The sequence below is a fragment of the Puma concolor genome, chromosome B1 (assembly GCF_028749965.1).
Source record: "Puma concolor isolate L17-30 chromosome B1, mPumCon1.1.hap2, whole genome shotgun sequence".
Classification (NCBI taxonomy): Eukaryota; Metazoa; Chordata; class Mammalia; order Carnivora; family Felidae; genus Puma; species Puma concolor.
This window is the reverse complement of record NC_141670.1, coordinates 8,675,508-8,691,298: the sequence shown is the minus strand read 5'-3', so window position 1 is coordinate 8,691,298 and position 15,791 is coordinate 8,675,508.

The window sequence follows — 15,791 nt, the reverse complement described above, 5'->3', positions numbered from 1 at the left end:
ATACTGAATTTCAGCTGGGGTAAATTTTCGTGCGTTTTGACAAATTTATACACCTGGGAATCCCAACAACAATCAATACGTAGGATTTTTTACATTACCCTGATCATGTTTTCCCAGTGTTTTCCAAATAACTTTCTCACTTCAGCCCCAGGCAAAGGCAATCATTGCTGTTTTCTGTCACTGTGTATTTATCTTTCTAGAGATTCACTTAAATGAGAACTCTAGGGGCGCCTGGGTGGCTCAGTCGGTTGAGCGTCCGACTTCGGCTCAGGTCATGGTCTCATGGTTCGTGGGTTCCAGTCCCGTGTCAGGCTCTGTGCTGACAACTAGGAGAATGGAGCCTGCTTCAAATTCTGTGTCTTCCTCTCTCTCTGCTCCTCCCCTGCTCATGCTCTGTCTCGCTCTCTCCTTCAAAAAATAAATAAAAAAACATTTAAAAATTTTTAAATGAGAACTCTATAGGGGCGCCTGGGTGGCTCAGTCAGTTAAGTGTCCAACTTCAGCTCAGGTCATGATCTCACAGTACACGGGTTCGAGCCCCGCATTGGGCTCTGTGCTGACAGCTCACAGCCAGGAGTCTGCTTCAGATTCTATGTCTCCGTCTCTGTCTGCTCCTTCTCCACTCACACTCTCTCAAAAGTAAATAAAGATTTTTAAAAAATGTAAATGTGAATTCTACACTACGTACTCTTTTGTAACTGGCCTCTTTTTCCCTCTGTACTACTTTTGAGATTCGTTTGTGTGGTTGCATCAGCAGTCCGTTCCTGTTTATTGCCGAGAAGTATTCCATTGTATAAATATAACCCAACTTTTGGCTGTTTGCTGATAGACGTGCAGATGGTTTCCAGCTCTTCGGCTATTGCAAATCAACATCATTTCTGCCCAAGCATTTGTGTCATTTACTCATATATTCGGACCATAAAAATCTTTTGAAATCATAAAGAGTTGACTGGTGTCGATCAAGATCCCTTCGGTACAAGGTTTTGTGTGGTCGCGTATCTTCATTTCCCTGGTAAAGGCACAGGTGTGTACCCGCTAGGAGGTAAGGTAAGTATGCCTACACTTGACAAGAACTTGCTCAACTTTTTTCCTAACATAGTTGTACCTTCCCTTCAACACCCACACTTGGCATGGTTTATTTTAGGATTCCACTTGAGTCGGCCTCAGGATGCTTGGATATACTTGCTCAAACGTTACTCTGGCGTGTCTGCGAGGATGTTTTTGGGCGAGATGAACACGTGAATTGGTAAACTGAGTAAAGAGGATGGTCCTGCCTCCTGTGGATGGGCTTCACCCCATCAGCTGAAGGGCTGAATACAACAAACAGACTGAGCCTCCAGCAAGCTAGGCCAGCAAGGTGGGAGGAGGGAGAGGGGCATGCTTTCCACGGGCTGAGCTGCCTTCAGACTGTGACTGAAACATCAGCTTTTCTTGGACCTTAGGCCGCTGGCTTTAGGACCCTTGGTTCTCTGAGTACAGGATCGGCTCTCCTGGGTCTCCCATTTGCTGACTACAGAACGTGGGACTTCTTAGCCTGTCTAATCTTGCTGTGTGAGCAAGATCGACAAACCTTTACTTTGTCGATACCATATTTAAGGAACAGAAAATTTTAATTTACAAAGTCCAATGTATCATTTTCCCCCCTTTATTTTGGACTTTTAAAAAACAATAGACTCTGAAGATTGTCTTGATGCTTTTTCATGAGTTGTTTTAATGTTTATTTATTTTTGAGAGAGAGGGAGAGAGAGAACAAGCAGGGGAGGGGCAGAGAGAGGGAGACAGAGAATCCGAAGCAGGCTCCAGGCTCTGAGGTGTCAGCACAGAGCCCGTCGTGGGGCTCAAACTCATGAACCCTGAGATCATGACCTGAGCTCGAGTCAGACGCTCAACCAACTAAGCCACCCAGACGCCCTTTTTCATATGAGTTTTAAAGTTCTGCCTTTTATATTGATGTCTAAGATTAATTTCAAGTTAATTTTTGCATAAAGTGTGAGATAATTGTTGTTCATCTTTTTTTCCCAATTAGAGACCTAAATTGTTCTAATCCTATTTCAAGAAAACAACTTCCCCAGTGAAGTAACTTAGCATCTTTCCCAAAAATCAACCTGTCACAAAGGAGAGTCTCAGTCTGTTCCATTAATCTATATTTCTATTCATCCCCAAATATCACATTGTCTCTATCACTATAGTTTTACAGTAAGTGCTAGTGTATCAATGCAAATGAGTTTTGTAATAACCTGAAAGCCTATGAACTTGCTAAGCTGCATTTTTGATTTGTTTGTTCTACTAGCTTTTGCTAGACTTCGAAGCATTTCTACATCCAAGATGATTTTCAGGTGTTTGTTTTTTTTTTTTTTCCCCTTTGCACTTCATATATTTTGAACCTCTGACTGAATGTGCACACATTGAGGATTGTTGCATCTTCTTGATGAATTAGACCCTTTACTTTATAAAATATTCTGACATCACTTTGATTTTAATCTAGCCACTTGAACTGTTTTATGTTAGTTTTACGCGATATAGCTCTTTGACTTATTGTGTCTGGATCTTCTTGTTAATTCGGATTCCTTGCAGACAGCCTATAGCTGTGTGTTTTTGAATATTTTTTTAATTGGTGCATTCAGACACGTGTAATTCCTAATTTTTCTGATGTTTATTTATTTTTGAGAGAGAGAGAGCACAAACTGGAGAGGGGCAGAGAGAGAGAGAGGGAGATACAGAAACTGAGGCAGGTTCCAGGTTCTGAGCTGTCAGCCCAGAGCCCAACTCATGAACGGGGAGACCATGACCTGAGCCAAAGTCAGACACTTAACCAGCTGTGCCACCCAGGTGCCCCTGCAATTCCTACTTTAGACAATGGAACCAGAGGCATGGTTGGATTTAGGTCCACCATGTTGAAATTTGCTTCATATTTATACCATCTTTTCTGTGTTCTTTTTTCTTCCTTTTCAACCTTATTTTAGAATAATTGTTTTGTTCAGAATTCCATTTTATTTGTGCTATTGGCTTACTATACTTCTTTGCATTTTTTAAAGTGATAGCTACAGCTCTTGCTTGAGATGATCTTTTCAGTGATATTTGGATAGCAAACAGCCTTAGAGGATGGAGATTGTCTTTTTCTCTGAAGCAGAGGGCTGGTTTGTTTGCAAATTAGTATAATAAAGATAACATCTCCCCCCGCCCCGGGGCAAATGTTGGGCATATTTGCTTGCATCCTATTATAAAGGACTGTAGTCTCCTAATCTCAGTTGTGACGCAAACCTCAACTTCCACCTAGATCTGCCTCTCCTCTGCTCTCACGGGGTTTGGGGACAGAGGAACTGATGCAAATGGGAGATTCAGTGCTGCTTGCTGTGCCTTTATAAGAAAGCTCTTGGGTTTTGTTAGTCTTTATAAAAGAGGAATAACAAGGGGAAAATCCTGCAGACAGACAGAAGGTGCTTAGGCCCTATTTGAGACTGAGATATCAAACTGATTTTCTAGCTTGATCCATCCAATCTCAGCCTATAGAAGGCAGGCAACTGGTCAGCTTCAACAATAGAAATTTTTTAGGGGCACCTGGGTGGCTCAGTCAGTGGAGTGTTTGACTTTGGCTCAGGCCATGATCTTGTGGTTTGTGGGTTTGTGGGTTCATGGGTTCCAGTCCCGCACTGGGCTCTGTGCTGACAGCTCAGAGCCTGGAGCCTGCTTTGGATTCTGTGTCTCCCTCTCTCTCTGTCCCTCCCCAGCTTGTGCTCTTTCTCTCCCCCTCTCTCTCTCTCTAAAAAATAATTAAAGAAAGTTAAAAAAAAGAAAAAAAAAAGAAATTTCTTAGACAGATGCACAGAAAGGAGACCCAGTGTTCTATAAATACTGTGGCACAATGTCTGTAGTATATGATATAGGAAAAGATAAGCACGGGGCAAAGTAGTTACATGGAAAATGCTGGATAAAGAGAGACGGGTTATCACAAATGCAAAAGAACAGCAGTGAGATGGTTGGAGAGGAAATGTGATAGGAAGGCTGGAAGGATATGTTCATTGTAAGCATCGTTAGGTGCTAGGGGCAATGAGTGTATTATGGATGTCTCAAGAAAAAGAGGGAGAATTTTATCGGAAGGGGGTGGAGGGTCCTTCAGGGCAGTTCTGGATTAGAGTAGGTCAAAGTGCTATTTGCTTGAGATCAAAGTCATGTGTTTAGAAGTGGTGACAGCCACAGAGGAGCTGGTACGTTCCAGCTTGTTCTTGCTCCCTCCAGTTCTTCTTCCTGCCTGGTGACTCCACCGACCAACGCCAGACCCTGGACCAGCACCACACCCCTGCGGCAGCCCACTGGAGTGGTAGCTACGCAGAGGCATGGCTCACCGTAGGCCTCCCGGCCTACTTGCCTTCCTTCTCACTCCCATATGGTGGGGTGTATGTTTTAACTTTTCAGATTACTGGTCGGTCACCCCAGGTTCGATCTTCGAGGGTTCTCCTGGTTCCCATGCTCCCATATCCTCCCACAGTTATGAGGTCCATTTTTTTATAATTGAGCCCTACCTATCCCACACATCACAGAGGTTCTACTTCCATAAGTGAACACTGACTGATGAGGTTTTTGAAAGACGAATATGTTATGTAAAATACGCTGTGGGATTATTTTCTTAATTTCTCCTTCTGCTGCTTCATTATTAGCGTATAGACATGCAACAGACTTCTGTACATTCATTTTGTATCCTGTGACCTTACTGAATTCATTTATCGGTTCTAAAAGTAGTATCAATTCTACCATATGATCCAGTAATCTCACTACTGAGTATTTAGCCAAAGAATATGAAAACACTAACTTGAAAGGATATATGCACTCTTATGTCTACTGCAGCATTATTTACGAGAGTCAGACTATGAAGCAACCCAAGTGTCCATCAACAGATGCATGGATAAAGATGTGATATATGTATATATATATATCTATATATATGGAATATATATAATGGAATATATATAATGGAATATGACTCAGCCATAAAAAAGAATGAAATCTTGCCATTTGCAACAACATGGATGGATATAAAGAATATAATGCTAAGTGAAATAAATCAGCCAGAGAAAGACAAATACCATATGATTTCACTCATATGTGGAATTTAAGAGACAAATCAAATGAACAAAGGAAAAAAAAAGACAAAACAGAGGGGAGGGGGCTAGAGGGTGAGTTAGGTGATGGGGATTAAGAGTACACCTATCATGATGAACACTGAGTAACATATAGAATTGTTGAATCACTATATTATATACCTGAAACTAATAGGACACTGTATATTAAATATATTGGAATTAAAATTTTTTTAATTTATTTTTTATTCAAAAATTTTTATTTAAAAAATACACTATGTATTTAAACCAAAGTTATTTAATTCTTGGTTGAAATAATAAGGAATTTTATAAGAGGGGTGCCTGGGTGGTTCAGTCGGTTGAGTGTCCGACTTCGGCTCAGGCCATGACCTCACGGTTCATGGATATGAGCCCCGCATGGGGCTCTGGTGCTGACATCTTAGAGCCTGGAGCCTGCTTTGGCTTCTGTGTCTCCCTTTCTCTCTTTGCCCCTTCCCCAATTATACTCTCTCTCTCTTTCTCTCCCTTTCTCTCTCTCTCAAATAAACTTAAGAAAAAAAAAGTCATTGTTAAAGAATTTTATAAGAAAAATACAATAAACAAATTTTGATATATTTGTCACATATAAAGAATGTAGTTTATTTTTGAAACAAACTTTGCTTCATTATTGAAGGTAAGAGTCTGTTAAAAAACAAAGTTCAACCAGGTAAATTTAAAGACCAAATTGGCTTTATTCAGCTATTCATGAATCAAGCAGCATCCTGTCTAGCAGACAGAAAGATAGAAAGGAGCTCCAAAGAGCTGTACAAAATGGGGTAATTTAAAGTCACAGGGCAGTGGGGAGAGGGAAAAAGCAGATGACCTCATCTTTCTCTGGAGGAGGGAAGGGGTCTATCAGGTGGATTACCTCATGAGGGCTGACCAGGAAATTCCAGATTTGCTACTTTAAGACTACAACCTTGGGATAGGTTGAAAACTATAGTTAGGTCAGGTACTAAGTCTTGGTTTGGTGACATGAGCATAGCACAAGTGACTCCATATTGACCCTGTTGTCTCTGATCATGAGTATCTTTAAAATAAACCCTCAAAATCCAACAAAATGCATTTTTTACATATTTATCATATGTGTAAGATAAATGATGTGTGGAATGATGTGATCTTCTTTTTACTTTTTTAAATTATTTTTTTTAATGTTTATTTTTGAGACAGAAAAAACCAGAGGGGGAGGGCCAGAGAGAGAGAGAGACAAGGACAGAGCATCCGAAGCAGCACGGAGGCTCTGTGCTGACAGCAGACAGCCCAATGTGGGGCTCAAACTCATGAACCTTGAGATCATGACCTGAGCTGAAACTGGACACTCAACTGACTGAGCTACCCAGGCACCTCTGTGATCTTTTTTTAAAAATAAACCTATTTTTAGGAAGCAATGCAAGCCCTGGGATTCACTAGAAATGTGGAATTTCAGTAACTCCAGTAATACTTAATACTGACCCCATCAAAATGGGGTACTACATAGATTTTTTAAAAAAATCCTTTCTTCCAGGATTTTTATGCATCAAATCGATGCTGTTTTGTTGATGTTCAAGAAAGAGAGGTCTAGGTTGGAGATACACATTTAGAAGTCATCAGCATAGAGATGGCATTTAAAGCCATGAGACTGGTGGAGATCTATAAGAGAATGTAAATGGAGAAGAGATGCCAGACTGAGCTCTAAAATGCTCCGTCACACACACACACACACACACACACACACACACACACTCACACATACACACACTCACACATGGTTATATCCTAAGCATATATATACACATATATATATCATAACATATATAGATACATACAAAATGGAAATGCATGTATATGTATAATTTAAGATTACTATTTTGACTAAGGACAAATGGACAAAAATAGCATAATAAGATATTACACAGATTTGTGCTTCGAAATGCATGTTTGATACGCCACGTGGTTACTAAAGTTGGTCCGTACGACAAGTTCTGCAGCTCCGAGCCTCCTAGGGGTCAAAGCAAGATGGACTCCACAGTGTTGAAGCACAAAGTGGTTACAGGAAAGCGGCTGAGCACAGGCTAGAGGGGAGACAGAGGTAAGGCCACCGAGTATCTTGTGTATCTTTCACACGTGTAAAGCCGGTCCATGTCATTACCCTACACTGGCAGTGTCAAGGCAGTGTCTGCTCCAAGTTGACTGGGTACCAGCTAACAGTTCTGTGTCCATCTTTCACTGCTTAATAAATATTTTGAATATCAACTTACTTGTGTCTTAGGTGAGAGTGCATTCTACATTCGAGAGACATGAAGAATTGAAATGATGACATGAAGAATTGAAATGATGATATAAACTGGCTGCCTGAAGCTTTTGTCTTTTATTTACTTGTTGACTTCTTTTTTACTTTTAAACTTTTGGTGTAGCAGGGCGGTGCACAGACTCAAGATGGAAGGTGATACAGGAAAGAAGGTCAGTGAGAAGACCAGGCTACCATGAGCGTGCATTTGACATGAGGCAGTGCCAGCTGGGGCCCATGGGAGCTAGACTGGGGAGGAATGTACAAGGCAGGAAAACCAGACAAGAGATTCATGCTCTGTGGTGTGAGGCTCCCAGATAGGTGGTAATGAGGGTGGAAGTGTTATTCAAAGAAATAGAAAATACTGTCAGAAGAAGAGCGTGAGGGTGAAAAGGGAGCTTTGCCCACATTAAACGTGAGAGACCCGTGAGGTGACCAATCATTTCTGCCCATCTGGCGAGAACTACGGTTGGCAGTAGACATTTTCCATTGATCAGAGAATGTATAATGGCAATTAAAACTGTGGGGGATTCAGGAAATCCTTCCATTGCTACACTTCAAATATTCTACAAGAATGACATTTCTTTTGTCTTTAAGTTTATTTATTGAGAGAGGGAGGGAGAGAGAAAAAGAGAGAGAGAGAGAGAGAAAGGGTGCGGCAGAGAGACAGAGGGAGAGAGAGAGAGAATCCCAAGATGACAGCACAAAGCCTGACACAGTGCTCAATCCCATGAACCATGAGATCATGACCTGAACTGAAACCAAGAGGCAGACACTTAACTGGCTGAGCTACTTGGGAGCCCCAAGGCTGACATTTCTTTTTTCTTTTTTCTTTTCTTTTCTTTTCTTTTCTTTTCTTTTCTTTTCTTTTCTTTTCTTTTCTTTCTTTTCTTTTCTTTCCTTTCCTTTCCTTTCCTTTCCTTTTCTCTTTTCTTCTTTTCTTTTTTCTTTTCTTTTAATGTTTATTTATTTTTGAGAGAGAGAGAGAGCACATGCAAGTGGGGGAAGGGCAGAGAGAGAGGGAGACAGAGGATCCAAAGAGGGCTCTGCACTGACAGCAGAGAGCCAGAGGCAGGGCTCCAACTCCTCAACTGTGAGATCGTGGCCTGATCCGAAGTCAGACACTTAACTGACTGGGCCACCCAGGTGCCCCAAGACCGACATTTCTTAGTACTGCTTTGATCCACCACTCCTCGCCTGATCCTTAGTGATGCCCACTGCTTGGAGGCTGACATGCCTGCCTGTATCTTAAAAATCTGCTTGTGATCTGATCAACCTCTGTCTTTTCAGTGTTATCTCCCATTTCATGCCCCACTCGCTCTGTTCTGACAAATTGTGACATACATCTGCACAGTCTTTGTGATTTTCTGCACGTTGTTTGATTTGCTTAGAATGCTCTTGTCCCAGTGTCTATAAAATTACATGTTCCTTTTACTTAAATTTGTGCTAGACTGATATTAATATATTTTGTTCACTGGCATAAAACTGTAGTCTGAAAATAATTCTAAATGAGATATGAGAAATATTATTAAAATCACTTAAGTAAAAAATACATTAATTTGTCTTTTCAATGCAAGATTTTAAGACTTTCCTTAATACATTTGGGTAAATCACAAGTCATGCTAGATTGTGGCATTGAGGCCACACTTACAAATAAAGCTAAGGGGTAGATTGTTAAGTTTAATCTACTCTTGTCCTCGATTTACAGCTATCCTTTATGAGACGGTGTCTTTTTAGGCAGGAAACATCTGTCATGTGATAAATATGTCCGGGAAAATTTAAGTCATGGTTTATTAATTGTGGTTGGGAGAGTACTAAGTAAAACTTAACCAAACAAAGGAAAGTCAATACACTTGATGTTGTGCATGCCAGAAATACTCATCTGTTTTCAATTAATTGATAATTTGATCATCCAAGCAAATTATGGAGGAAATGAGGCATCCCCTAGGTCAGACAGTCATAAAAAGACTGGGTGAGATGCTTTCTTTCAGAAGATCCTATCAAAATGAAATCGTGGTGTGTGAGATCTCAAGCAACCTCAGCGGCCATCTAAGACAACCTACTGATTACTGATAGCTCACTCACAGAGACTGAGTGGCCCCAGCTCAAGATGCTATTATGTCTGCAACCTAGAGAGATTAAGGATTTTCCCAGTTGGATAGTTGGGTAACGATGAAAATGGAGTTTTTTGATAATTTCTTCTCAGGATGGTAAGTTTCAGAAATATCACACTCTTATGATTCTATTTGGTACCAAGGTCATACCGATATTTATGGATGTAATGTGTTACAACACATATGAATATGTTCACAGCATGTACACAAGAGGCCAATATTACTTAATAAAACTTAACTACGAAAATGCTGTCTTTTTGCACATTAATCAGGTACACATAGAATGATTAACCCCCTTTTGAAAAATATCAATTGGAATCTATATAATTTACTTATTAGTTTATAAACTATTTAAAATTGTGTCTCTTCTACATCCAGGCCTATGGGGCTGGAGTTCAGAACCAGCTGGTATTCTCAATTAAATACTAATTAGTTAAGATATAATTTCTGAAGATAGGTTTTTTTTTTTTTTTTTTTTTTTTTTTTGAGAGAGAGAGAGACCAAAAGAGTGAGCATGGGGGAAGGGCAGAGAGAGAGGAGAGAGAGAGAGAGAGAGAGAGAGAGAGAATCCCACACAGGCTCCACACCATCAGCATGGAGCCCAACATGGGTGAACCCACTAGCCTTGAGATCATGACCTGAGCCCAAATCAAGAATTGGACACTTAACTGACTGAGCCACCCCAGGAGCCCCTCCTGAAGAATAGTTTTAAGCGGTCTATCTCACTTTTTTCAGCAAACATTACTGAAGTATAATCGCATAAAATGCATATAATTCTAAAATGAATTATTAAGTAAATGTACCTGAATAACCATCACTCAGCACGACATATAGAAAATTACCAGCCCCCCAAAAACTTCCCTCAGGCTCCTCCCTGTCATTACCTTTCTCCCCAAAGGAATCACCATCCTGATTTCCAGCACCCTTGAGTATTTTTCCAGGTTTGACATTCATTTCAATGGCTATCATAAACAAGGCTGCTGTGAGTATATATGCAAGCCTTTTGGATGCAGTACTAAGAGTAAAATTGTTACATCCTAGTTTAGAGCTAGTAGTTGAGAGGTGGGTAACTGAAGTTAGTTTCCCAAGACATTTTACCGATGCAGATTCCCAAGAGCAATGCACATGAAGCTTAATTATTTTAAATCCTGACTCACACTTATCATTATCACATGTGTGTGTTTCATATTAGTGTTCTCATGAGCATATACTGGTATTTCATTGTGGTTTTAATCTGCATTTCCCAGATGATTAATGACATTGGACATGTTTGGCCATTTGAGTATATTCCTTTGTGAGGTTCCTGTTCATCGTATCTTTTGTCTATCTGTCTATTAAACAGTCTTTGTAAAGGTTCTTTCTATATTCTGAATATGAATATGCATGTAGATAATGCATATAAATATACAGAATTGTATATATATATATATAAAATATATGTATTCCTTTACACATTTCCATTCTCGGTGGTGTCTTTTGATGAACATAGAAAATCATGATTTTAATGAAGTCCAATAGCTGATTTCTTTCCTTTATGGTGAGTAGTTTTTGTGTCCAGAAGAAAATGGATATTTTAAAATACCGAATCTTCTTCATCATTAACTTGACCTTTTCCTCCATTCATTTAGATCTTCAAAATTTTCCTCAACAGTTTTTGTAATTTTCTATGTAGAGATCTTGCATATATTTTGTTAGGCTGATTTTTTTTGTTTGCCTTTTTTGATGCTATTGTTAATGGCATTATTTCATATTTTTTATTTTCTTATCTTATGTTGCTAACATGTAGAAAGGATGGGTTTTTATCTGTACTCTGTAATAAGCAAACTTGGTTGGTTATTTATTTATTTATTTATTTATTTATTTATTTATTTATTTCAAACTTGGTAATTTAAACTCACTTATGACTTCTAACAGCTGATGTACAGATTCATTTGCATCTTCTCATACACAATCATATCACCTGTGAATAATGGCAATTTTAGTCGTGGCATTACAATGTCTATGCTTTTTAAACTTTCATTTTGCTGTATTACATTTCATAGTCCTTCAGCAAAATGGGGAATAGGAGGACCAGTAATGGCCAACCTTATCTTAGTCTCAGTCTCCGGAGGAAAGACTGAAATTTTGTCCCATCAAAAACTATATTGACCAGGTTTATTTTAAAATACACACTTTACCTGGTTAAAAAATAGTATCTTTATGTGTAGTTTCCTAGGAATTTTGATCAGGAACATATGTTGAATTTATTTTAAATTTATTTTGAAAGAGAGAGAGAGAGAGAGAGAGAGAGAGAGAGAGAGAATCCCAAGCAAGTTCCACGCTCAGCACAGAGCCCTTTCTAGGGTTCAATCCCACAAAATGAGATCATGACCTGAGCTGAAATCTGGAGTCAGACGCTCAATTGACTGTTGAATTTTATGAAATGTTTTTCTGCATCTACTGAAATAATCATGTTTGATTTATGTTTTTTATTCTTTTAGTGTGAGACAATATACTGATTTCTTTCTAGATTGAAACCACACTTGCATTCTGAAATTAATGTCCTTTTGTCACGATCTGTCACTGTTCTTATATATTACTACATTTGATTTGCTAATATTATGTTTATTTATTAACTTGTAGTTTATATTCAGGAGTAAGACTAGTCTCTACTTGTACTTTTTTAAAAAAATTTTTAATGTTTTTATTTTATTTTTGAGAGAGAGAGAGAGAGAGGGAGAGAGAGAGAGAGAGAGAGAGTACGAGGTGTGGGGAGGAGAAGAGAGAGAGGGAGACACAGAATCCAAAGCAAGCTCAGGGCTCTGAGCTGTCAGCACAGAGCCTGACATGGGGCTCGAACTCATGGACTGTGAGATCATGACCTGAGCTGAAGTCGGACGCTTAACTGACTGAGTCGCCCAGGCACCCCTGGTCTCTACTTTTTCTTGTAATTGTCAGATTAGCATAAAGGGGAAGCTTACCCGCATTTTCTATATTGTGAAGAATTTCTAAAGATCAGCACTACTCTGCCAAGACTGGTGTTATTTTTTACTTTTGTTGAAGTCATTTGGGCCTGATTGGTTCTTTAATTATGGTTTTATAGCTATAGAAAACAATAGATATACTTTAATAGATACAGAACAAATAAGATGTAATACTTTTTTTGTGCCAGTTTTGGTGAAAATTTTTTAAGAGATTTGACTATTTCGTCTAAATTATCATGGTTTTTTTTCCTTCCTTGTATTTTTAAAAATAGACTTTATTTTTCTAGAGCGGTTGTAGGTTCATAACAAAACTGAGCAGAAACTACAGAGAATTCCCATTATACCCCCTTCCCACATAAATGCACAGCCTCCCCCACTATTGACATTCAGCACCACAGTGGGACATTTATTACAATCAATAAGCCAACATTAACACATCGTCACCCGAAGTTCATGGTTTACGTTATAGTTCACTTTTGCTGCTGTCATTCTATACGTTCTGACAAATGTAGAATGACCTTTATCCACCACTGTGGTATCACACAGAATAGTTTCACTGCCTCAATTCCCCTGTGCTCTGCCTGTTCACCCCTTACCCCTCTAACCCCTGGCAACCACTGATCTTTTCACTGCCTCCAGAGTTTTGCCTTTTCCAGAATGTGATACAGTTGGAATCATACAGTAAATTAGCCTTTTCAGTTTGGCGTCTTTTCATTTAGTAACATGCACTCAAGCTCTCTCCTATCCCTTCATGTATTTTAAATTCTGTTATGAGGTGAATTGTCTCTTTTCATCTCTGGTTATAATCTTGTCTTGAAGGCTAATTTTATATTCATGTTGTCATTTTCAGTTGATTTTCATGCTATGCAGTTTTTTTTTTCCATACGTTTGTTTTCATCATTGACTTTATATGTAAAATTGGACCCTTTTAAGCAACGTATTTTGAGGTCTTCCTTTTTTATATACTCTGTCAATACCTGCCTCCTAATTACAGGGCTTAAAAAATTAACCCTTTCATGTAGTTTTCTGTAGGAATGTATTTAGGTTTATCATCTTCTTGGTTATCTCTTTGCCTTACTCCATTTTGCTCCCTCTGCCTCCTTTTGGGTTATCTGACTTTCCAAAAGATGTTCTTTTTGAACTAGCCTCCTGTCTTTATGGTCGTATCTTTTTGCACCTTTTAAAGTGATGTCTTTAGGAATTTCAGTATACCTCCCTACCCTTCCATGGTTTATTTGGACTCAAAACTGCAGTGTTGTGCAACTTGAGGTAGAATGGAGGAACCCTGCAGTTACGTCGGTCATTCGGCAGCACCTGTCCCACTGACCTCTATGTTCTGATGTCATATGCATCACCCTGACAGGCATTTGAACCCCTATCAGCCAATGTATCATCTTTTCATTCTCAACAGTCATATCTCTATTTTAAAAACTTAAGAGGATGGGGCGCCTGGGTGGCGCAGTCGGTTAAGCGTCCGACTTCAGCCAGGTCACGATCTCGCGGTCCGTGAGTTCGAGCCCCGCATCGGGCTCTGGGCTGATGGCTCAGACCTGGAGCCTGTTTCCGATTCTGTGTCTCCCTCTCTCTCTGCCCCTCCCCCGTTCATGCTCTGTGTCTCTCTGTCCCAAAAATAAATAAACGTTGAAAAAAAAAAAATAAAAACTTAAGAGGAAAAACAGTCCTTTGTTCATACCCCAGTTGTCATTTCTGTTTGCTCTTGCTTTATTTTTAAACATCCATGTGTGTCTCTGGAATCGATTCCCTTCTGCCTGAAGAATTTTGCTTTAGCATTTTTGGTAAGGCCGAATTTCAGGCTCTGATTCTCTCATTTTTTTCTTTATCTGGGAAGCTTTAATTTCACTTTGAGCCCTGAAAGGGACTTTTGGCAGGTGGAGAGCTCTTAGTTGACCGTTCTTGTCCTTCATAGTTTTAAAGACGTTCCACTGCTTTTTGGCTTCCAGGGCTACTGATGAGAAATTCATGGTCCATATTCAATGTGTCATTTTCCCTTTTTATGCTTTCAAAATGTTTGGGGGTTTTTTTTGGTCATTATTTTTTAAAATTTTACTTCCAGTATAGTTAACATGCAGTGCTATATTAGTTTCAGGTATACAATACAGTTATTGAACAATTCCACACATCACCCAGTGCTCATCATGACAAGTGCACTCCTTAATCCCCATCACCTACTTCACCCACCCCCCAACGACCTCCTCTTTGGTAACCATCATTGTGTTCATTAGAGTCAAGAGGGTGTTTCTTGGTTTGTCTCTCTTTCTTACCTTTTCTTGCCTGTTTTGTTTCATAAATTCTACATCTGGTGAAATCATATGGTATTTGTCTTTCTCTGGGTGACTTATTTCACTTAGCATTATACTCTCTTGCTGCAACCATGTTGTTGCACATGCCAAGACTTCATTATGTTTTAATATTCCATTGTATATACCTACCACTCTTTCTTCATCTATCCATCTATCAGCGGGCACATGGGCTGTTGCCAAAATTTGGCTATTGTAAATAATGCTGCTATAAACATCGGGGTCCACGTATTCCTTTGAATTAGTGTTTTTGTATTTTTTTTTTCTAGATATGTCTCCTGAGGCAAGGGAAATAAAGGCAAAAATAAACTACTGGGATTATATCAAAATAAAAAGCTTTTGTACAACGATGGAACCAATCATCAAAATGTTTTTCCTTATCTTTGTGGTAGGCCAAAATATGTATTTGTTTTTTGTGTTTTGAGTTTCCTGTTTGATGTTTGTTGAATTTCCTAAATCTGTCAATTTCTTTCAACATGTTTTTGGAGGCTGCAGATATTATTTCTTTAATTTTTCTGCCTCAGTATCTTTCTCCTTTCTTTCTGAGACCCCAATAACACATATATAACGGCTTTTTGATGTTGTCCCACCAGTTCCCAAAGCGCTCTTCATTTTTTCCAATTTGTTTTCGCTCTGTTCATTAGATTGGAAAATTTGTACATACCTTCAAGTTTACTGACTCCTTCCTCTGTCACCTCCTATGTGGTCTTGATTCCATCCAGAGTTCAAAAAAAATCTGTCAATATTTGAAATTCTTTTTCAGTTCTAAATTTTTAAAAATTCAAATTTTATATATGAAAAACATATTTTCTCTTTCTAAGAACTTCTATCGCCCAGTCATTGTAAATTGAGCATAATCTCTATGCCCCCAGGTGGAGCACAGCTATAACTTCTACTTTATAGTATTTCTCTGATTAATTCCAACTTTGGGGTCATCCTGAGTTTGACATCAGTTAGTTGCCTTTCCCTTGAGAAGGATTCACGTTCTCTGGCTCTCACATGTGAAGCAATTTTTT